Below are 23783 nucleotides of genomic sequence, written 5' to 3'. Positions count from 1 at the left end.
GAAAGAAATTGTAGAAAATAAATTGTGCAGAAAACGCAAGTAGGATAAAAGCAGAATATTCGGACTCTATATTTAAGATTCATGATAAAGAACCAATTAAAAATATCGTTAAATATAAAAAATCATTAGAATAAAATTATTATAATTATTCCCTTATAATTTATAAGTTTCAATCTTAAAATAATTTAGAGTCCGCGCTAATATAATATAATTATGACAATAATTTGTTTTTCCCCAAACTTTGTTAAAATGTACTTTTTATAAAATTGTGAATATTATTTTGTTTTATAACGTATCTATACTTTTATGAATATGCAAGTATTATTTTATTACATAAAATATTATAAGAATTAATTATCCTACTGTAATGTTTCCTAGATCGTTTGACTTCCAGTTTTACTTCTATGAAAATTTCGTCAATGCAAATTTGCGCGAAACGTTCAAAAAGTTTTCATTAGAAAAAAGGAATCACGTCGTTATAACTTTTCGGCCGGTGGCGCATAACGTTCGTTACCATCGGTGTTGTAGTTATATCGATGGAACCCTGAATATTTTTGGCTCACGTCCAAATTTGTGACGAATTTGCAGAGTTCCGATAGCAAATTGAAAGAACGCGGTCGCGTGTAAAGAGCGCGCGAAAAACTGCACGAGGAGAATCTCGATGAGGGCGTACCGCGTGGCGGATGAATTTCAGAGGACGAGTTTGATCGAGAGAGAAGGAGAGAGAAAGAGAGAGAAAAGTATAGCCCCCGATTCCTCTCAATTTAATATAACTGCTTTATGGAGACATTCAAAACGTATGACTTCATATAGCGGGGATACGCGCGAGCAATTACAATCGCAATCGCGCTGCTCCGGTACCGCCACAAATTATTTTCGCTCTGGCGTATGAATCACGCCGACAACGCCCACGCGATGCGCGCAATCACGTTAAAATAAAATTTCCGTCGCTGCCGCGTGTAATATACTGTGCGAGCTAATTAGCGATAACCATAATACGCCGTTATATGCGCCGAATCGTAACCGTAGCCGCTTTTGTCCCGAAGTTAATAAAGTTAACGTCGAAATATTGTGCAGGCGCGAAAACCAACAATTATCAGTAATTTATTGATTTCGAATTTCCAATAATGATGCTGAATCGTTGTATCGAATGAAGGGTACGCAATGCTTTTATATATAACTGCTATTATCATCGTGTCAGGCAATCAAAAAATGCCATTAGCAAGTATTTTCAATATTTGACAAGAGAATTATTTATATAATTTATATAAAAAAAATGGAAAACTTTCGTAAAAAATAAAATATTTCACGATTCGTATGCATGTAATACATAACGCTCAATAATATTGAAATATTGTGAAATAAAAATTGAGTTACAATTTAATTAAATAAATCACGTGCATAAATTTTTTAGTTATACAATTAATATATTTTTTATAATTTTTGCAATATCTGTGCATTAATAGAAGAATTAAAATATAATTTTTGCCACTAATCTTTGTGAAATCTCACAGGCAAATAATTTAAGGAAAAAACGCATACATTATACGAGAACGGTTCGATAATAAAAATACAGGCACTGATTATACATAATCTATATGTTGTGAATCTTGAATATTACGAGCATGTATGGTTATATGGGAAAGAGGGAGTTGTAGCCATGCAAACATTGTTGTCTTCCATCCACTTGTCAGAGTTTGACAAGAGAACAAAATAGCAGATGCAATGGAAAATTATTACAAGTTCTAAGTGAATGCAATTATCACATTTTTGCAAACAGAAGCCATGAATGAAAGTGAGATTCATCGTTAAATTAATGAACGTTTATGACCAGAATATAATTACCTTTAAATAATTTGTTACATCACATCCTTTTTTTTGGCTTAAAACATTGGGCTATAATCATTCACTAATTTAATGACTCTCATTCTCATTTACGCTTGCAAAAATATGATAATTGCACGCACCCCAAACTTGGAATAATTTTTAATCACACTATTTCATTTACTTGCAAAACTCTAATCAATGGATGGAAAACAACAATGTTTGCACAGCTACTCCTCTCCTCCATGTAACGATACATGCCCATAATTTCCAGATTATGCACAGATCATGTATAATCAATGCTTGTTTATTATTGGACCACCTATGTAAAATAAAAAAAAATTTATGATATAATTTATACTTTGCAACTATCTGTAACATGATTTAATGAAAAAATTATGTAAGTCACTCAATTATTATTGTAAAGAAATGATGAAATATTACTCACCAAGCCGTAGATCTGCTACAATATAAATCAGCTACAACATCCAAGAGTTTTTTCAAACAACCTCGTAGCATCTGTGACAAGACATTAAAATATTTGAAAAATCTGTCCTATGCAGTTAATACATACACATTATTATATGTTTCAGTAGCTTTAGCAAAATTAATTAGAAATTGCAATACAACATTGTATATATTATTTGCTTAGTTAGCTCCTCAGGATTGCTTTTACATACATGCAAATCTAATATTTATGTTCTTCTCATTCACTTAATATCATTTTTTTATTATCTGAATGTTCCAAAAAGAGAGCTAATAAAAAGCTAATAAAAAATATGAGAAAATGAGAATTCTATTGAAACATATACATTGTACATTATCAAAAATTATCTTATTGTTAATGCTATTATTAAAATAATATATATACACTATATCAATATAAAAATGATGATTAATAAGATACTAATGAATAAAACTATGTACCATTATATTAAAAATATATGAAACAAACATAATACTCACTAATTAAAATCATTTTGTGCTTATTATTACTTCCTTTGTTCAGTCACACATATACATATATATTAATCCGAAATTAATTTCGATCGCGCACGTTAAGTAATCGTCACTCTTCACGACACTCCCGGTACATTATTTATCTGCGACACATTCTAAAAATGTAAATACGCGATATCTTGCCCGTCAACACATTCGACGCTAGTTTACACGCAAATTTCGTTTTCGAGTAAAGCATCACGGAACCATCACCCGTGGCCACACGAGCGTTCTATCTTTGCTTATCTTTTAAAACACAACAAAGTTAAAAAAACGCTTATGTACACACGGATGATGTTTCCGAACGCAATCTAAAAAGTGCGAAAATGCGTAGAGACCGCGACTTCTATCTCGAGTAAAAAGCGCGAAAGTGCGTAGTAACTACGACTGTTGCCGCGAGAATAGGCGCGAAAATGCATAGCAACCGCGACCCCCTCTACTTCAGGACGATCAACAACGCATAGCAACGGCTTGTGACTTAAAGACTTAAAGAGTACGACCAGGATCATCCGATAACGCACAAGATTCTTCATTACAATGTACGTATATTATTGGTTTTCTTTAGTCTAGCATTACTAATATGAATAAATACAATATACATTTTATCGAGCTATATGAAAGAAATATAGAGGTGATCTTATAAACGTTATCTTATAAACGTTAGGCTTAACGACGCAATTATTTATGATGCGTACTATTTGCGTACCAATGCCTGTTATATTTTTCGACACTCCCGTATTCTTTCACACGCGGATTTCACTTTCAAATGAAATAAATGTAAATAAACGTTTCTTCTATCATCCGTTACGATTTTTTATCATTCTGTGATAGAGAGAGAGCAGAATAAAATAGAATGTAAGTTGTGAAAAAAGTCGTGTGTGTTTAAGATGGCTTTGATAGAAATAATAATTTACTTTATATTTTTTTCTATTCTACCTTTTTTTTGAATTTTTTTATGAACAACTACTTTATTCCACAGTCGATTAAAAAGCACATACATTTTATTTTAAAAGCTCATATTTCTATTGTTTTCTAAATGTGCTTTTTAAGAATGATTATTTATTTCATAAAAATATTGAAAAAGGAATAATTATAATACAAGAGCTTGCATTAAAGCCAAGAGTATTTGAAAAATGTTCATATTTAAATAAGTTTGGAAATAACAATATTTGATTATGAACCTTATATGAATGACAGATACAAAAATTTTATTTCTCATATGACATTGAAATCAAAACATGTGTTACGTGCAAAATAATGTTTATTTTTGTTATTCATGTTTATTTTTTTGAATTTAACATCGAGCTATGTATCGCGAAAGATAATACTGGACTTCTTAAATATCAATTTAATCTGCGAACTCTGCAGTAAATTAAAAAATAGATAACATGATCGCATTAACGAGTAAGCAATCGTTTTTGAAAAGCAAGAATCCCACGCGCTGCAAAATAAATTTATTAACCAATTACGAACAAGTAACATACGCGAGTTATTTAGTTTCGACGTATATCGAGAACGCTTCTCGATATTTCACTTCATTAATTAATCAATTAATTTGATTTCGAGCGCAGTGAAGCAAGCTCGCGGAAAAGCACACGTGCGCAATAAAACTCGGCGATTCTTTGCTATTTTTTAACAATCACTTTCAAATAAAATAGAATTTTTGCGGTAGGACTCGTCTGTCATTCAACAGTTGCATTGCACTATGATATTTGTACGATACGAAATTTGTTCTGTGAAAATAATATAGAATATACGAAAAAATTTTTATAAAAAGCAAGTGGAACGGTATTTCTATTATTTTCTATCTTTTGTGTGTGTGTGTTATTTCAGCTTTTGTTATTAAGTGCAAAAATCAGATTTAATTCATAGCTTCAAAAAAGTTTGTTTTCAAGTACAATCGTTCCATGTTATCCAAGTTCATTAATTGATCGCCATAAATGAAAATTTTATATATTTAAAAAATTAATTCAATTTGATGAGAATCAAAAAGATATTTAATTGCACAGCTAAAGAATTAAAATTAATTTATCTCGTTAATTTATTTATCTTTTATTTAAACAAATCAAAATTTAAAATCAAAATTTATTCTATATACAAAGTGATATATAAAGACAAAAATTATTTATGTATTTTCATAAAGAAAAAAGATGTGTACATACAAACACATAACACAAATATGTATATATATATATATATATATTGTCATTCCGGCAGTGGAAAAAGGCAAATACGTTTGCAAAATAATTCAAGCTGTATTCGTTCGCGAAATTATGTAATCTGCCTTCATTCGCAAAAGCAACCGCATCAAGTCTAAATAAATTATCACCCATATCAGGATGCGTGGACTTTTTACGCTAATTGGATCTAAGTTAATTGGGACGTCTTTCCCGTTCTCGAGCTTTGCAAGATTCTAGCGTGTATACAGATGAAAATACGTGTTTCTATGTGTATGGTAATTGGATAATTACGAGGATTGCTTGACAACGGTAACGCATCTTGTCATCTCGCGAAGATGTTACATATATGAATCTTAGTTATGTTCTAAAAAGAAATAATTATTTTTATGTCTCTAAATTGTAATGAATACAATATTGATATATTTGCAGATAACAATTTTCTTCAATTAATAATGCTACAATTTGTGGCAACTCGTATTTTTAATCTTATTATTTTAGTGTTGAACGAAATATCCATTTCTTATGGGCGAGTACACTTTTCAGATTGAAATCTGCAGAGTTTTTTTTACAAGATGAAATGGAATTTTGTCACTAGGTGCGATGACAAAAAGGGAATGTAATATCTCATTTAGCTCTTTTTATTAGATAGTAAATTCTTCTAAAAGAAGTTCTTTTCATTTCTATTCGTCCAACAATCTTCATAATTTTGTAATTAATAAATAAGATTTTTTTATTTAAATATATTTGAGAGATATAAATTTGATAAATCAGATTTACACGAAATAATAAAAAATTATTTTTAAGAATCAAGAGATTTTTTATAATTTTTTAAATTATGAAATAGCTTAAATAATGAATTTTGATAATTCCATAAATATCAGAAAAAAGGATAGGGATGTTATAAAGCAAAATTTTGGAAAATCATGGAACGTGCGAGATGAGATAAACAGCAGAATCAGTCGTATTTTCGATAAGAGAAATATTCACCGGATTCCATTGCGCGGCATCGCGGAGAAAGGGACGCGCGACCGAAAGCAAGTGAAATTTCTCCGGCTTTACAATACCGGGCCATTCATAACTGTCAACGCGATGGCGGGATATACCATCGCATTCACAAAAGCATTCTCTTTCGATGGGAATCCCGCCGAGATATCGTCTAATGTAAATATGTACGCTCCCTTTTCAACCCACTCCTTTCTTAAAGTATTTATGTATACCCTATTATTAAATGTTTACGCGTAGACTCTTTAACGTCAAAGCCAAATATTTTCATCGAAGAGTCATTACTTTTACCGGCACGTTGCCGAACGAAAAGTTGGAGAGCGTAAAGAATTAGCGCTTTATTGGAATTCAAATTAAATTCTTATCGATAACAACTTTATTGCATATTAATCCAATGAGGCGCCATGACCTATACTTTTACAATCCCTACGTTACAATTTAATTATTTTTTCTGTTAGTGTCTGATATTACTTAACTGTAACAAAAAGTTGAATAAAATGGCATTGCATGCTGAAATATATTGATAATAAATATATATTTTAGGAAAAATATGGGTGAAAAGCATTTTATTATTTAAAAATTTAAGAGTTAAATTTAATATCCGTACTTTTAGCATTAGTTTGCGACTGCATTTCATTAAACTTTACTTAAAAAATAAATAATTTATTTAATTTTTTTATTCAAAAATTAAATTATATATTTGTTCTAATTTCTGTGATATCACGCAACGCATTATCGCATTTGGAGGATTCGAGAGTTATGAAACTAACATGTAGGTCAAAGAACATCTCTTTTGATGAGAGTCTTATTGAGATTCATCGACTCGATGAAAATACGGTCTGAATCATTCCCTGTGATACGATATGTCGCAAGGCATCCTTCTCCCATAAGGGAACAGAATGTAATTAATTTTCAAGATCAAATAAAATAAATGTTTGTCATAAGCTACAAGTTTTATGACATTTAAGATCGATATTTATTTGCCATGATAACATGATAACATGTTACTCTACATTACTCACGTATCGACCTTAAATTGGAAATATTAATTAAGATGGCATGAGATGAATATGTCTGAGAAACAGAAGAACGAAAGAGTGACCTAATAATATATAAATGCATTTCGAAACATTTCTTAATAAATATTTGATATGGATTAACATATAGATAAATTTCTTGAGTGATTAATATATAAATAACTCTTTGCTACATATCTCGCTTGAAATTATGAAATGATTAATTAACAAAATGTGCTAACACAAAAAGATTTTAATTTATAACATAGTTTTTATATACTTTTTTAAATCTTTTTATATTTTTCCAATGATACATATTAAAAATTATATTTATTAATATGTTCCATTCATTTTTTTTCATTTTTTACTTATTTTTTACATTTTCACACATTTAATGCATTATTTTATTATAATTAGACAAATATCAACACGGATTGTAAATAATTATATATAATAAACCACCTCCAACAAGAATTATATTTCAAGTTTATAAGCACAAGTTTTATAATTATAAAATTCAAGACAGTATGCGCGCGTAATATCTTAGTTGAACAATATTTATTAAAAATACAATTTATTATTTGTAAAGTTGAAAATTTGAAACGTCAAAATAATTTGATTTTAAATGATAACATCTCTTTTTTCGAAGAGCTTCTGATATTTCAAAATTGCAATTAAAATTGCGATCATACTGAACCGTCATTTTGCAATACAATCATGGACCGTTTCTCACACGGCAACACAATTTATCGGGAAATTACAGAGTGTGACTATTTCTTGCACGAGACAATGAGAGAATTTAATCAGCCGAATACACAAAGCGCGCGTAAAACTTGTAACGCTTGGTCGAGTTTGCTTGCTTCGTGTAACTTTTAGGAAACGGAATTTCAGTGATTCTTTCGAACATTGCTGAGGCGCGAAGTAATTCCAATGTCAAATTTACTTACGGAACGTTAATATGTTTTAGGGAAAAATGAAAATAAATTAAAAGTGTATCTCGGCATTTGATTAAATTATCTCAAGAAATATTGCTACATTTAGATACAACTGACGAGCCATTTTATTCTCTTTATGTATATTAAACAGCATAATTTTATTTGACAGAATGATATAGTAATTTTTTAAAATTTTTGAATAATTATTTTAAAATGTGTAGGTTATTGAAAGCGATGAAAAAAATATGTATATATAAAATATTTTTACAAATTTAATTCCATTATTTTTATGGATAAATTATAATATTTCCCATGTTCCAAATTTTCTGATTGCAAATGAATAATAAATGAGTATTAATTAAATTAATTACGAATAGCGGTTATATAGCGATACCATCGTTGTACCATCTGTTTTAGATATAAATGCTGCTTTTTTATATTACGTGTAACACTTTGTGAGCCAATGACTATGAAAACAAGTGTAATTCACAGCGCTTTAAAATTCCGAGCACGAAGAACTATTCGTACTGATACGACGATCCTACAAACATTCACTGTTGATGATGTCGTAAAAGTGCATCGCACGTATACCGGCGCTTCTATTTGTTTCGTTTCATTTTCCAACCGGCCGGATTAGAGGTTTGCCTTTATTTTGTTCTGTTTGATGCGGAAGATATACCATCGGAAAAAATTGTTCCCCACTTTTGGGAGGGTGCGATTCAAAGGTCTGATTTGGCTCTTTAAACATGTAAATATTTGCAGAATTTTCTCTCTCTCTCTCTCTCTCTCTCTCTCTCTCTCCTTTTGATTGCAAGGTACAAAATATTATAAATACATTTTGTTTATTTTAAAGATAACATTGTTAATAAAAATAATATACGAAACAATATACTCGTTGCTCAAAAATTTATATGTTATTTAACTTTGACGTATATGTGTATAAAACTGGAAAATACGTATCAGAGAATATCTTTTATCTTGCGCTAACACTCACGATCTATATTTGTTTGGATTGGATTTTTCCATGCAATAATTATCGCATGTACAATGTTTTTTTATGTAGAAACGAATCGAATTGTGTATTGAGATATGACATCTATTATTTTCTTTTTTTAACTATTCGAAATAAAAGCTTTAGTTATAAATAATATAATAACAAATGTTGAATTGTTATCAATACCTTTTATGAAATTATTCTATTGAAAATTGTATTTAGATTAATAATGCAAAAACCGATATCAATTTTTAATTAAAAACTTACAATAGAAAGGCTAATCTTCTATACTAATAGAAAGATAACGGCATTTTAAGTGATAACGATATTAAATTATTTCTTTTTTAAATAATTTTTTAGAATTAATGGTCCAGACAAATTTAAGAAATCTTGTCTAAAACAAATCAATTATTTACAAAAAAAGTAAAAATACGAAAAATATTTATCCGATATTTTCTTGTTCGATTGTTCGCCATGTCGGACGATAGAGATAAGAGCTGCGTGAATATCGTAGAAGCCAGAAGTGAGATATGTATTTAGGCCGCGGTTAGCATAGAAACTACAGACATCTACTGACTGCGAGCTTAATCTATAATAATCCTTCCGTAATCTCACTATAAGCCTTCTATATAACATGTGTTGTGAAGTTCGTCTACCTGAAAATGTTTTATTTAATCGTGTTAAGGGATGTCGCTTTACAAATTTTAATATAATTTCATAATGCTCTAAACTCCATATAATGTTTATACACTCTGGTTTCTCCTGCTATTTTCCATTACATGATTAGCAATTTGTTACAAATTTATATTTTTTGGCTTAATTAAAATTAAATACAGAACATATGTTCATGTATATATATATTATATATAATGCTCGTATATAAAATAATTAATATAAAATGGCAATTACGTATAAATAAAAAAAATAAGAATTATTGTTTTTATAAAAACTACATATATTATTTGTTTGAAGAAATTATTAATTACGGAGAATTGATTTAAAGACAAAGTCTCTCTGATATATATAAATTATTATTACCGCAATTTTCATTTGGGAAAAGGAGGACTATCGCTTATTGTGTAAAGAGATGTAATATATTACTGATAGTCTACTTTCATTTACTTTCATGTTTATTATTACAGTACATTTAAAGCAATAAATAATAGCAACACTCTATTCTATCCAAAATTTTATTTAACTATTTTACAGCACAGTTATCCTTTTACTAAACGAGACATCTATTTCAGCACGAATCTTCGTCGATGATAAAAAAAAATGACAAGAAAATGTTTTATGTTCGATTTTTATTACCAACATCGCGCAATGTACACGTGGGAAAAATATAACGCTAGCTTCTCTTGGAATGTATCGACCTGCTTTCGGTTTGTCAGACGGAAGGCCATTGAAAAATATCGCAAGTGTTAAAAAATATCGATGGGATTCATATAACATCTCTGACTATTGACATGAAGTTTTTATACCGTTTTACGCAAAGCTATAAATCTTTAAGTTTATGTGATGCGTGCATGATGGTACTGTTCTCTATTCATGTTTATTATCAATCGTAAAATTATGGAATATTGGACAGACTGTTGTTAAGTTATTTCTCCTAACATACGTCTGTTTAAATGCACGATTTTAATGCTCAAAATTACATTATTATTGCTTTAGGTGAAGATGGCATCTTTATTGAAAAATTGCGTAATGAAATTTTATATATCAGTAAATAATTGTGTAATACATCACACATTTTTCCGTTGAATTAATTATAAACTGTATGTGCATGTTTGAAATGGTGTGTAACATGAGTCAATACTTTATATACTTGAAACAATTACGTTTGTTACGTTAATCTTTCGAATCGTGCGTTCACCGTTTTTTGTTTTTTTTTTTATTAGCTTCTCGAATCTGTGCTGGATTTTCTTTTGCGACAGTTTGGTCGACCGAAACACCGCAATGTCGCGGTGATAATACGCCAAATTTTTCGCACCGAACGTCACTTTTTATAGCCACGTTAAAGAGACAAATCCGGCTCGTAAAGGGGGATCCCTACGGCAACATATTTGCGCTCTCGTTCAAAGTGACAGCACGCCTTGCTTTTTCTCTTACTCTCTTTTTCTCTTTCTCTCTCTCTCTCTCTTTTTCTTTATCATTGAAGGGTGTTTTATCGAGATTCTGGCGTAATTCTCGAGGGGAACGAATCCGTAAGGATTCGATGCGACGATATTTGCATTTTACTTCATCGTTATCGAAAGAACAGCGACAACAAATTTGATTGCAAAGGGTCGAAAAATGCGACAGGGAATCGATCCGAGCGACGAGGCTGGGCGTGCTTTCTTTGGTGCGGGACGAGAGAACTCGGGCGCAGGTAGATGAAAGAAGAGACCTGGTTGGCAGATCGTAAAAGCGTGTAGGTAGCGGTATTTTCTGCGTAACTAAATTGGATTGGCAGTTTATTGACGATATTCGATTGCGAACGACATTTCATTGCCTCATGTATTTCGTGACCAAAAATCCACTTCTACCTTGTTCCGTTTCACTGTATCCCTTGTGTGCGTGTTCTTTTTTCGTGCCCTGTCGCGTGTATCACTCGAATCGATTAGTCTGAGCGAGGCATAACTGAGTGTTTCGTTGAAGAAGGTCAACATGTACACATATCGAACAAATATCAGCATGCACAAAATAGTTATAAACGTATAATAAAATAACAATATATAGACAGAGAAAGAGGGAGAGAAATTTTAGACAATTATTAATAATTTAATTTTTTTATAAAAATATATAAATAAAAAAAAATAATAAAAAAAATAATAAAATTGTCTAAAATTTTCTAGAGATATAAATAAATTTTGAGAAAAATTTGTCAAAAAAATTCATCATTTATGAATATATTTCTTGTAATCCTAATCAGTTTCTTTTAATATTTATATATATTTTTTTTTGTTCTGCATTTTTTTATTTGACGGCAGCTTTATTTATATATTTTTCAATATTATTCCACATCACTATGTCGCGTAAACAATAAATCCGTCCCGAACATTCTTTTTTTTATTCTATATGTATACATTCACTGTTCCGAGAAGCTCTTATCAGGAAGCATCATGAAAGTCAATATCGATATTGAGAGAGTAAAAGAGACTCCAATCGTAAGCATCCTTCTGCTCTCGAAAGTCTCGAGCATAAAACGAACGGCAATGTAAGAAGTCCATCCGTATTAACGGAATCTTTTATCTTAATGCGACTTGAAAAACACCGATAGAAAATATGGAAGTCATGTGCGCTTCCAGAGTTAATTTATCACGGCTTATCATTTTAAAGCAGTAATAGGGAGAGAGACAACATTTATATTAAATATTTATATTAAATATTTTTTACGAATATATTAAATATTTTATCAAATTACTCTCTGCTTTATAAAGAAATATCATGGCTCAAAGAAGATATAGAGCATTTCTCGTTTTATCTATCTTTCCCGTTCTAATGTACCTTCTCCATTTATAGGGCAAGTGGCGGCAGATAGTGAGAGAGAAGGAAAAAGACAGTATAGGAATAAGGACACTCGAAATGTATCCCTATTCTGTCTCTTTTTATCTCTCTTATTGTCTTTTGCCATTTACGTTACTCCGTATCCGTCCTTGCTGTCGCTTGTCTAGATTTTGTCGATCCTTGCAAGCCGAGAAACGTTTTCCGCTCTATCGGCAATTGGAAATCTCCTGCCAATACGACGTACTAACATACACAAATCATTGATAAATCGATCTGAGCACAAACAGAATTGTTTCCAAGGTCTTTGGCATTCAAAAATTAAGAGCATATAATGAGAATATATTAATTTTACTTTAAAAAAACCTATCAAAATTATACATGTCATACCGGTTGTTGAAAATTGTATAATTTAAAAGACGTGCCTGGTAGTAAAGATGTAATTAAGATCGAATAAAATAAATAGATAAATAAATAATTTTGAAAATTTAACCTATATTGCATTATGTCGAAAAAATAATTATTCACCTTTTGCAAGAAAATCTTTCACATTTCGCATAGAAACTTCGGACACGTAGTAATATTCCAGATATGATTCTGGGTGATAAATTGTTGAAACAAACGACTGCCTTCTATTTTAGTGAGCTTCAAATTTAATAAAATTCGAGTATACTTGATCTTGAAAGAATTTTATGAAAAAAGAAGAAAAGCGCTCCGGGCGCCATGTGTACAAATTTTTTTCTCATCTTGATAAAGATGAAAGAGTGTGACGCGTGGTCGCGATTTCGGAAAGGGAGTGCTTCAAATAAAGTGAATCGAAAGAAAAGAATTTCGGGCGAAAATGTTTCTTTTCTAGGTCGATTCGTGGTTCTAGGAAAACTGCGAATTGTGATAAGTAAAGAGAATTGGGCTCACAGAATATTTGTGCTTTTTCTTTCTTGATTCGCGCAATTCTTTCGCTTTGCGACAATGACTGGTAGATTATAAAATTTCATTTGTCGACTTATGGAGCTGAATATAAATTTTAGAAAATAAATTGATGAAATTATTCTATCATTATTGAAAAAATGTTACATTTTCAAATTTTATTGATATATTTTAATTGTAAGAACGAGTGAATTTTATTAACTTTTATATATAAAAATGAAACCAAATAAATCAATTTTCATTTTTTCTCGTGCCATTACATGAACAATAATTAGTTTTCCCATTTTTCCCACTGATCAAAATATAACTTACTAATTGAAAAATAATATATCAATAATTCGATTATTCTTTATAAAGCTAATTTATCTTGTCTTTTTTTGCAATCAATTTTTTAATCCTTTATCTATAGACATCTATAGATTTAAACTATATATTGTAAAGATTTATTGACATATTTCGATTGTAGACACGTATTTTACTTTTCGCTCTTTCGTTTTTGCAAACGTGACAGGAGGACGAGGGGAAAACACGAGAAGGGTTGCGCATTTATGACAACCTATGGCGAAATATTACGAAATGGTAGAGAGAAAAAGAACATACGTGTTGGTAGCGAGCAAAGAATACACGATGACGCAGATAGTGGTCTTTTGTTTCGACAGAATGAGCAGAAAACGAAAAGAAAAGAGATTTTTCCCATTCCTTTCTGACATTACTCATCGTGTACAGCTTGCTTATGTTTCCGTCACCATTCTCCACAAGACGCGAAAGCTGTACTGGAAGAGGCTGTCAGAGATTATCGGTTTGTCGCGGAATAATGTTTCTTTCTGAAAAATTTTTTGCACTGGAAGACAGTTAATTCGCCGTCCACCTTTCTTGCCGTTGACGCCGATAAAACTGCGCGGAGTTCGAGTGTAAACGGGATTTTGCACAACTTTCTTTATTTTTGCGATCTCACGCTGTAACTTTTTTTATTAATTTTTCTCTGTTCTTTTTTTTGGGGGCAAAATTTTTTGCGAGAACCGCAACTTTGAATAATTGATAGTCACGCCGATAAATCTTTTTAGGCCAAGTGATAAATCTTTTTAGCCACAACAATGAGGTATATAAGGAGGATTTACGATGAAAGTTGATGCTATTTAATAATTGTAGGATTGAGAAGATTGCTATAGAGATATATTCGACTTATGTTAAAATTAAAGCGTTAGAATATATATTTATTTTTTGTATCAAATTTTATATTTTATGCAATTTTTAAAAAAATGTTAACTTTATGCGGTTCTAAATATATTTGATAGTTTTTGCTGCACACATATATCGGATATTAGATTTTGATATTTAACATATTGCTAAAACTAAATTAAATTTTGAACAAAAATTCACCAACCGATAATATTTACACTCGCAAACGATGATTCGGCCGAAATAAAATATTCCAAACAATATCGTTCTTCCTACATTTTACATATTGCTATATGACAGATGGACGTAATAATTCACTAATATTTTTTCAGTGATGTGAGTGACATGTAACAAGTAGAACAGATAACTTTTGATTGAGATATCACTGATTGTCTACAATCTAGAAATTTTTCATGTGAAACACGTCGAAAATGATATACTATACCAAGATTGAAAAAGTAACTTTAGTTTCGAAAATATCATGTTACAAGTCTTTCAAAAACTAAACATGTAAATATAATTTTTTTTACAATTTTATGTACGTTTTGTGTGGATAAACATTTTGTAATTATATTATTAGCCTTCTATATGTATAAGTAAAAGAAAAAGATAGATATAAAGCAAATTATTTTTTGGTAAAATATATTTTTTCTTTGTATATTGTGTCTTCGCGCTCGCATTTTCAAGCTTATTTCGCTTATATTTTTAGTCATTGTTTTTATTTTTAGCAAGATATACAAGCAAGTACAATTTATTTGCGGATAGCGCTATAGAGAGTTTTATCTTATACTTTTTAAGTTAACATTATGTAAGAACAATTTGCAATATAACATAAAAATAGAAGAAATAAGTTCTTAAAATACAATGATTAACGGTACTTAATTTTTTATTTTTTTAAAATCATTAATTTTTACCATCTAATATCGATATCTCTGAATTTTTTCAATTTCCAAAAAGATCAGACCAGCGTACTAGTATTGGTATAAAGTTTGATTTCCAGCAACTGTATTTGGAAAAGTGGATTTTCTGGGAAATTTCTCTGGTCGTGACCGCATTTTTATATATTTCGCCAATATATATCGCGATTGATCCACGAAACATATCGCAGCAGGAAATCATCCGCGAACGTAAAATTTCTTCATTCTCTTATTTGTGTATCTTTCTTTCTCTCTAGCGCTGATCTTTTTCGGTAATATAACATGAACATGATCCGAAAGAATCTATCAACCAAATTTCCAACATCTCACTCACGCAGCAAGTGATAGAATTCTGAAAAGATTTTTCTTTTTACATAGTACTAACAAAGATACAAAAATTATATGAAAGAAATTTAAAAGAAAAATATTAATCTCTTTTATAAGAGGTTGAAATTTAATATCTTGCATGTATGATTTTTAAATTTATAGTTAGATACGTGAAGAATTTGCGAAAATTTTAAAAATTTTGCTAATCTTTTACAACTAACTGGAAAATACTAAAATAAAAGATTATTACACATAATAATCTACGAAATGTCATTGTTTTGAAATATTTACTATATATATTGTCAAATATTTAATTAACGAAGCAAGCATTTTGCTCTTTTTTCAAACACGCACAAAATCATTCTTAATAATATTATTTTACTAAATTACATTTTCTATCTATGCAATTTTTATCATTGCAAAACTCGCGTTCCAACTAAAGAAAGATTCACATTGATGATACTCTTGGTGCATTTGCAAATTGCGGCGTAGCTGCATCGATATAAATTTCAGCGGTACATAAAGCGATTCCCGCGAGTAGAACGTCGCGGTGGCCTAATTTAGAAGTATCGTATGCCCGAAATGATGCGCGTAGATTCTCCTTTTTCTCTATTTTTCTCTCTTTCTCTCTCTCTCTCTCTCTCTCTCTCTCTTATCAAACTATAAGAAACGAAATTTTTCGAGCAAACTTGGCCTGCATCACATCGCACTTTGAGAACCGCCGCGAGACGAGGGTATGCATTTCTATTTTTCTATTGGTGCTCGCAAAATGTAATTTCCGTTTGTTTATCGCGTTCCGTGTTTCACGAAGAAGAGGAATGGAAATTCCGAAACCCGCGCGACGTCCCAGGCACGTCTGCCATGCCGTTACCGCAAATTGGCCCCGATGCGATCACGTATCATCGCGAGTTGCAAATTATTTTTCGCTCTTTGCCATAAAAAAATATTATATGGCTAGAAAAAAGTTACCTATTTGTTTTCCTCGCGGGAATATAATCGACGAAATCTATATAAATAAAATGCAGATATATATACCTATAATTTGTGTTGTACAAGAGAAAAAAAATAAATCTTGTGTTTAAAAATTAATTATTCTTCTTTTCTCTTATTAAGAGAAAAATATTTGTTATTTATTTGTTAAATAAATAATTGAAAGATTAAATAAATAATTGTTAACTCTAAATATTAGACCGAGTTATTTAATTAAGAAAAATTTTTTCATCTCAATTATATAAAATGAAGATATAAGTATTGACATATGAATAACAGATATATTTGATTAGCACATCATGCAATCCGTAATAATCTCTGGCAATACGATTAATTAACGATATTCACAACGCGCAATATAAAGCCGATTTTCCTGACACGATTTTTTTTCCCTCACGATAGCGCGATTGATTGGATGATCTGTCATTTTCGGTCAGATTCGCGCGGTCGAGCTCGTAATGGATGTTGGTATTGATATCGATTAAATCCGAATAGCGGCGAATATTTCTACGCGGTTATGGCTTTTAAACTTGCACCTAATTGCATGACAAAAAATTGATGGGAGTCTGACATCGTATGATGTCACGTTTCTACTCTGCAGAAATGTTTATCACTTCATTCAATTGGAGTTGTCAAAATTATTTTACATTTATGTAGTGTATTATATTTAATCGCAATGCGACATATATATATATATATATAATCTATATTCAACAGCTAACATAAAACACAATGATTATTTACAATAGAATTAAAATTATTAGTAGAAGTAATTACTTCCGATAACAAAATTTTTTTTTAACATTTAACACAAAATGAAAAAAGAAGATTAGTTTTTAATCTGTAATAACTTGAAATTTTTATTTTATAAGTTTTGATACATACATTGAGAGATAATTTGCCATTCTCTGTAATTTGCTATCTTTAGTACCCGATATGTCTGCAGGGAGAGTGTATGACTTCTCGGACACTTTACATACGTGCACTCAGCGCAATAACGCCGTTAGTCTCATGTATCTATGGAAATCGACGTGCACTGGCATCCACGGGTTTATGAATCATAAATCAAGTCGCTGCAGATATAAACCCGCAAAACGTAAACAGATATTGCGATATGCGAGTTTTTGGACGCGGCGCGCTCGTGTTTCATTCTCTTGGTCCCTTAAAAAAAAAATTGCGAGCAAGAGAAAATGCAGTGGATAATTTTCCATCTCTAAAAATAAAAAATGAAAAAAACTAATTTTTGAATGCAAGCATATTTTATTGGCTGCCTTGTATATAAATCTGCAAAATGTGTTATGATTATTATTATCCAAGATTAGAAGTATTACCTAAAATTGATACTATTTTTATATTTATATCTTGTTGATACATCTTGTTGGATACTTACCAGTGTCTTTAATTAAATTTATTACTGTAACATTAAAAAAAATATAAGTCTCTATTGTGTATTTTTATTATATTTATAAATTATTATATTTATGTATTATGAATTTTTTTTTACTCTAGACTATGAAAGCAATTTGCGTAAACATAATTTTTTCATTAAATAAAAATTCATATATTTATATTCCTCATTTAACCCGGAATGTGATGCGTAAGATTCTTAGAATGCACAATAACACTGTGAGTGCGATTAGCGTAATAAAATTAGATAGGGTACATTTGGGTCAGATGGATACATTTAGCACTTTGCGAGGTACGAGAACGGAGACCTAAGAGTATCTCACGAAATTACACACATATAAAACCACGTATGTATATATATATATAGTGCCTCCCGTACTATCGATGGTAACCTTGGACCGCGATTAACGCGCGAAATATTGTGGAAGCAATCGTGCGGGAAATAGAATTATTTCGTTATGAGCGACCGAATAAACGCGCGAGAACAGCAGGGAAAAATTCCGGACATTAAATTGTTAGTCTGTTAAATTAAATCGTCCGCGCTACAACGGAACGCTATAAATTCTATTCCTGCGATGCTGGGACATGTATGTCAGCCGTAATTAAAATCCAACAACGGCACGCCGCCCGTCATGCACGGCATTTTCTATTTTAATCTACGCACCATTATTAATCGCGCGCCACCTTGTTGTTTAGCACAATTGCGAAATATCTCAGTTTTAATTAGTCATGGCTCTTTAAACTGCCGCTAAATTTTTCATCGACGGGACAAACGTGCATAAAAAAAAACCTAAGTCCATCAAAACGTGTCATTCTTCAAATCTTCAAAAAAATCTTGAAAATTTTGTGCTAGAATTTATTGTTTTAATTTAATCCTTTTTTTATATTAATAGCATTTATATACGTTATACGTTTTTTTTACGTTAAAATTTTCTAAATATATGTTATGATTTTGAAAGCTTATAATTACATGATATTTAACTTTTGTTAAATTTTTAACAATAATATTTAGCTTATTTTTAAAAAAAATTTTAACTTTAATATGTCTCAATATAATTGCCGTGCAATTTTAACAGGAAACTGACGAAATGTTAACCGTTACAATTGTCACTTTGTAAGGACAGTTTACGCACAATGCAAGCACTTATCTCAAAAGGCTGAAAGCTTTCGACGTTTTTCTATCGAGTGGATTCCATCTGCGAACGAAAGAGATTACCTGCGGAAATGTGGCTGCCGCACGGCCTGAAAAAAAGGCTCTACGAGATAGGTGCGTGCACGTGTACGCGACAATAGCGACATAAATTCTAGATAGACTGAAAAGAGTCGTGAAAAAAAGAAAAAAATATTTTTTATCTTTTCTGCTATCCAGAATGACTCGTTAGAGTATTAAAAAATTCTCATATTTAGTTTTTATATTTTTTCTCAATAACTTGATAATTTCATTTTTGTTTTTGGAAATTTTACGAGAAATGTCGCATACAAAAAAAAAGATGATATTCTCACAATTTATTAAAATTTTATCGAAATTTTATTCAAATTTTATCCAAATTAAACGAATTACAAATTTAAGAAATTTATCCAATTATATATTTATTAATTGATAGATTTAAAGGCCATCTTTTTTTCACGCAACAATAAAAATGAAACGTATATTCAAACGAAGTGTAAATCATCGCGAATCGTCCAAGTTTCTCGAAGCGTCTGCACGTGCATTTTGTGTTAAACAGCCAGCGTGCACCGATGCAAATCGAACACGTACGGAATTTGAGATTGGCGACCGGAGCATTAGTTTCCGGCGAACAATCCCCTTTCGGCAGAGCACCGTGACTATTGTTCACGCGCGAGATATTTGCGGAAAGCTACTACGTCCAAATATCGTCGTCCGCTGTTCCGACAACTGTCTAAGTAATTCGTGAGGGTCGCCTCGCAACGACTAGGGAGGATGAAAGCCGTTCTAGATCGCGATATCGAATAATCGTACAAAGAGCGGGGGATTTGTCGTAATTCCGACCCCGATTCGTAAATACAACACCGTTAAAGTCTATCTAAAAGTTTGAGAGATCGCGACGATTTCTAATTTATTAAACTTTAAAGACCGGTTGAATCGACATTGCTCTTAAAGCACTACCACTTAATTAAATATTACATTCGATCACTTATATAAAAATAACACAAAAACTTAATACTTCTTCTTTCTTATTTAAAATAATACGTGTTCATATGCTATGATATACATAACATTATCGATTCAAATGTATGGCATAATGTCGAATAAGGACTTCTCGCGACTTCTCGTCGAAAGTTTGCGGATCTTGTCTTCGATGTTCTCGTACCTCGTTTTTCATCTCGTCGCGTCGCTAGTGAAACGAACATCCATCATCCGGTTCGGCGCGTAACATCGCGTAGACTCGTGACGAACGAAATCGATATCCGTCAATTCCCAATGAGCGTCGATCAGGCCGTTTCAGCAATCTCATAAATAATGAAGCGCATGCAGATGCCGCCGTTGTGGTAAACTATATACGCTTCGTCGCGTTGTACGGCGAATTTGCCGGTTTTACGTAGTTAACGATGTGCGACATGGAGCGCCTTCATATCTCGTATCCTCTCGTTTTCCCATAATCGACTAAAATATTGCGCGATTATCTTGCGCGTTCAGGGTCGCGGTATGAAAAATTGATGAACGCGTCATGTAAAGGGTAAGCGATGCCGCTTAGCTTTCTAAGAGAGAGCTTAAGTCTATGTAAAATATTTTTGATAATAAAATATGAAACAAAAGAAAGTGTGTGTGATTATACGTACACTAGATATAATTATTGCAATATATAAAATACCAAATACAGTAATTATACAGTATGTTTTTTGTAGAACCATTCATAAAATTTTTATGTCTAAAAAAGGCATTGTTTTAAACTATTTTTAGCAGCATATGATTGAGAATTACATTTATATTGATATGCCAACAATGATACTAAGAATATATACACTATTTTAATTCGCACAAATGGAATGCAAATAATTTATCAAATTACAATAAAGACAAGAATTACCCGCGAAAAATTATACAAAAATGTAGTTGATTAACATTTGAGAGAAAAAAAACGCTATCATTTAAATTCAGAAAGAAACAACGGAAGAATAGGAAAAGAGGAAATATGTTAAAATAAAGTAAAAATTTATTCGATAAAAATAATTATGTATATATAAATAAATGCCATAAAGATTAATATCTAAAGTTTTTTTTGTATGTGTAATGTTTATATTTATCCAGAAAATGTTATAAATTTGCCAAATGTTATAATTTCAAGCAATTTTTTTTTTTTATTCATTTGCATTAGAGAGTTCGCTTTTGACGCAATATGGATTGTGTTGTGTTAACATGCCTAACGGGCATCACCAATAATCACTTTAGTGAATGTATTGTATTAATCGATACTACGTGACAATTAATGGATGATAATACTGTTACATAATAATGATTCACCATATGCGAACATCAGCCAAATTATATCATGATAAATATCTCACTGCTGTTCAGGTTGCAAAATCACAATACGCAATGCTATATATCTTTACATATTTGTATTTTCAACTTTTATAATTATAATATTAATTATTGTAAAATCTATTAATATAATTATAATAGTGATTATTGTAAAATCTATTATTATATTGTTACGCATACATATACATTTTGTAAATAATTGTATATAATTGTATATAATTATGCTTATTATCAATAACTATGTGTGTACCATTAAAAAAATAAAATGTTTAAATAGATTAAATTTATGAAAAAAAAAATTTTTTATACTCTCTCCTTTAAAGGAGAGATAAATATTAATAAATCATATTAAATCTATTATAAATTATAATATTTATTTTGTAAAACAATCATACATAAATTTATAATTTTTGTTATAATAAATACAGAATTCTGATCAAAAAAAATTTCGATGTTTTAACAGAAGAAGGTGAAGTATTCTATTAACGTATAATTTGACGTGCAATAGAGTTCAAACGATTAATACGCGGGAGTGCTTTCGGCATGTACTTGGAACATTATTGGCAACGTCAATGCAACATCGACCAGGACATAGCTAATCAATCTCCATCAATAGTTCATCAAAAATCAATTGTTTTTACAGCACTGACGATTGTTGTACATTAATGCTTTGAACGTTTAGTTCTGAACGTTCTGTTCTATAGTAGCGGCTACCTTGGGCAGGAAACTCAATTTGCAAAATGAAATTTATGGTTGACCGATGATGATCGTCGCGAGATAGGAGATAACCAATCCGCTTGATGCGGCACTACCTCGCGGCTTCGGATCGCTCTATTGCTGGTGGATGACCTCCGATTCAGTAGCACGTTGCGCGAATTAGTCCCTGGCGTTTGTTCGTAAAGGTATCATCTAATCATGCATGTGCATCGTGCAGTGTGATACGCGTGGCTAAGCCGCCTATCTAAATCAAGCCCTCTACCTTTTCACTCGCCGTTTAATAGATACATCAAATGTATTCCAGGCCACTTGGTCTTTTTGGTTACTGTGCGGCAATATTAACAACTATTATTCAACGGATAATCTTCTAAAAAATAAAATTAGGAGATTATAAAAATTTCCTGATCAGTTCAAATCACATATCTCATCCTCAGAATTGCACGTTTCGTTATCATACGTTTTATTTGTAACAAAAATGTATTAACAATATAAAAATGAGAATATTATCCTCATTTAGATTAATCTTATGAACTATCATATAATACTAATAAATATTAATATTAACAGAAGAAAATATTATAGATATTCTTTCTTTTAAATAACATGTAAATATTTTAAAAAAGGGAATTACATGCTTTTTTCAATGATACTGTATGCCCTTTTTGAAAAAAATCATGAATTTATATTTAAAACATTATATTAAGTTTCTCTACACGAGAACTTTAAGTTAGTTATATGAATTCAATGCAGCAGAGATAAAAAAATATTTAAACTACATGGGAAAGTCTTTGAAAAGGAGAAGAGAGACCTGATAATTGTGGTTGGCTGCCGTTTTCAACGGGTGCGCCGGGAAATTACGCTCCGGAACTCTGACGATGCATTAAATAGCCGGCAGACATGTTCGCGCGCAAAACAATGAGAGACTATAGAGATCGTTTGCGACACGCACGTCGACCGACCAGGGATTTACGGTACCTTGGGTGCTTTTCGTGGTCTTTGTTCTAACACAAGACCAAGACGTTGCAGGCTTCTCGAGCCTAGTATAGTAACATCACTGACGTTGACTCTCGACGACTTCCGACGCTAAACATTTACACATCTTTTTCTTATTTTGAATTTTTTTCTATTAAATATTACATAAATTAGCTAATGACAATCTTCAGCATCCTTTTTGACTATACATCACTTTGTAATTCCAAAAACAAACAGAGAAAACGATTATATTGCTTTTGCTGAAAAGTTTTTTTTTTTTTTTTTTTTTATTTCTCAAAGTATGTCAATAATATATACATAATAAAAATTGCCAATACACAAATATAGAAAACTTGCAAAAATCCAAACATTTTTATTGAAAAAATGATTTATAAAATATCGCCACATA

At 30.9% G+C, this 23783-nt stretch overlaps 1 protein-coding gene and 1 long non-coding RNA gene across 2 annotated transcripts in view; one reads left to right on the top strand and one right to left on the bottom strand.

Annotated features, from left to right (window-relative positions):
* Nucleotides 1–3158, bottom strand: part of LOC126851595 (uncharacterized) — a 282884-nt gene extending 279726 nt beyond the window's left edge. The window contains exons 1-2 of the long non-coding RNA XR_007687717.1: nucleotides 2791–3158; nucleotides 2273–2343 (exon numbers count right to left, since the gene is read on the bottom strand). This is a non-coding gene — a long non-coding RNA (uncharacterized LOC126851595). The remainder of the gene's footprint in view (nucleotides 1–2272; nucleotides 2344–2790) is intronic.
* Nucleotides 1–23783, top strand: part of LOC126851581 (zwei Ig domain protein zig-8) — a 281824-nt gene that overhangs the window by 128476 nt on the left and 129565 nt on the right. The gene's annotated exons all lie outside the window — the stretch shown is intronic.

This window comes from Cataglyphis hispanica, chromosome 8, assembly GCF_021464435.1.
Source record: "Cataglyphis hispanica isolate Lineage 1 chromosome 8, ULB_Chis1_1.0, whole genome shotgun sequence".
Lineage (NCBI taxonomy): Eukaryota > Metazoa > Arthropoda > Insecta > Hymenoptera > Formicidae > Cataglyphis > Cataglyphis hispanica.
This window is presented reverse-complemented; position numbering and strand designations above follow the sequence as displayed.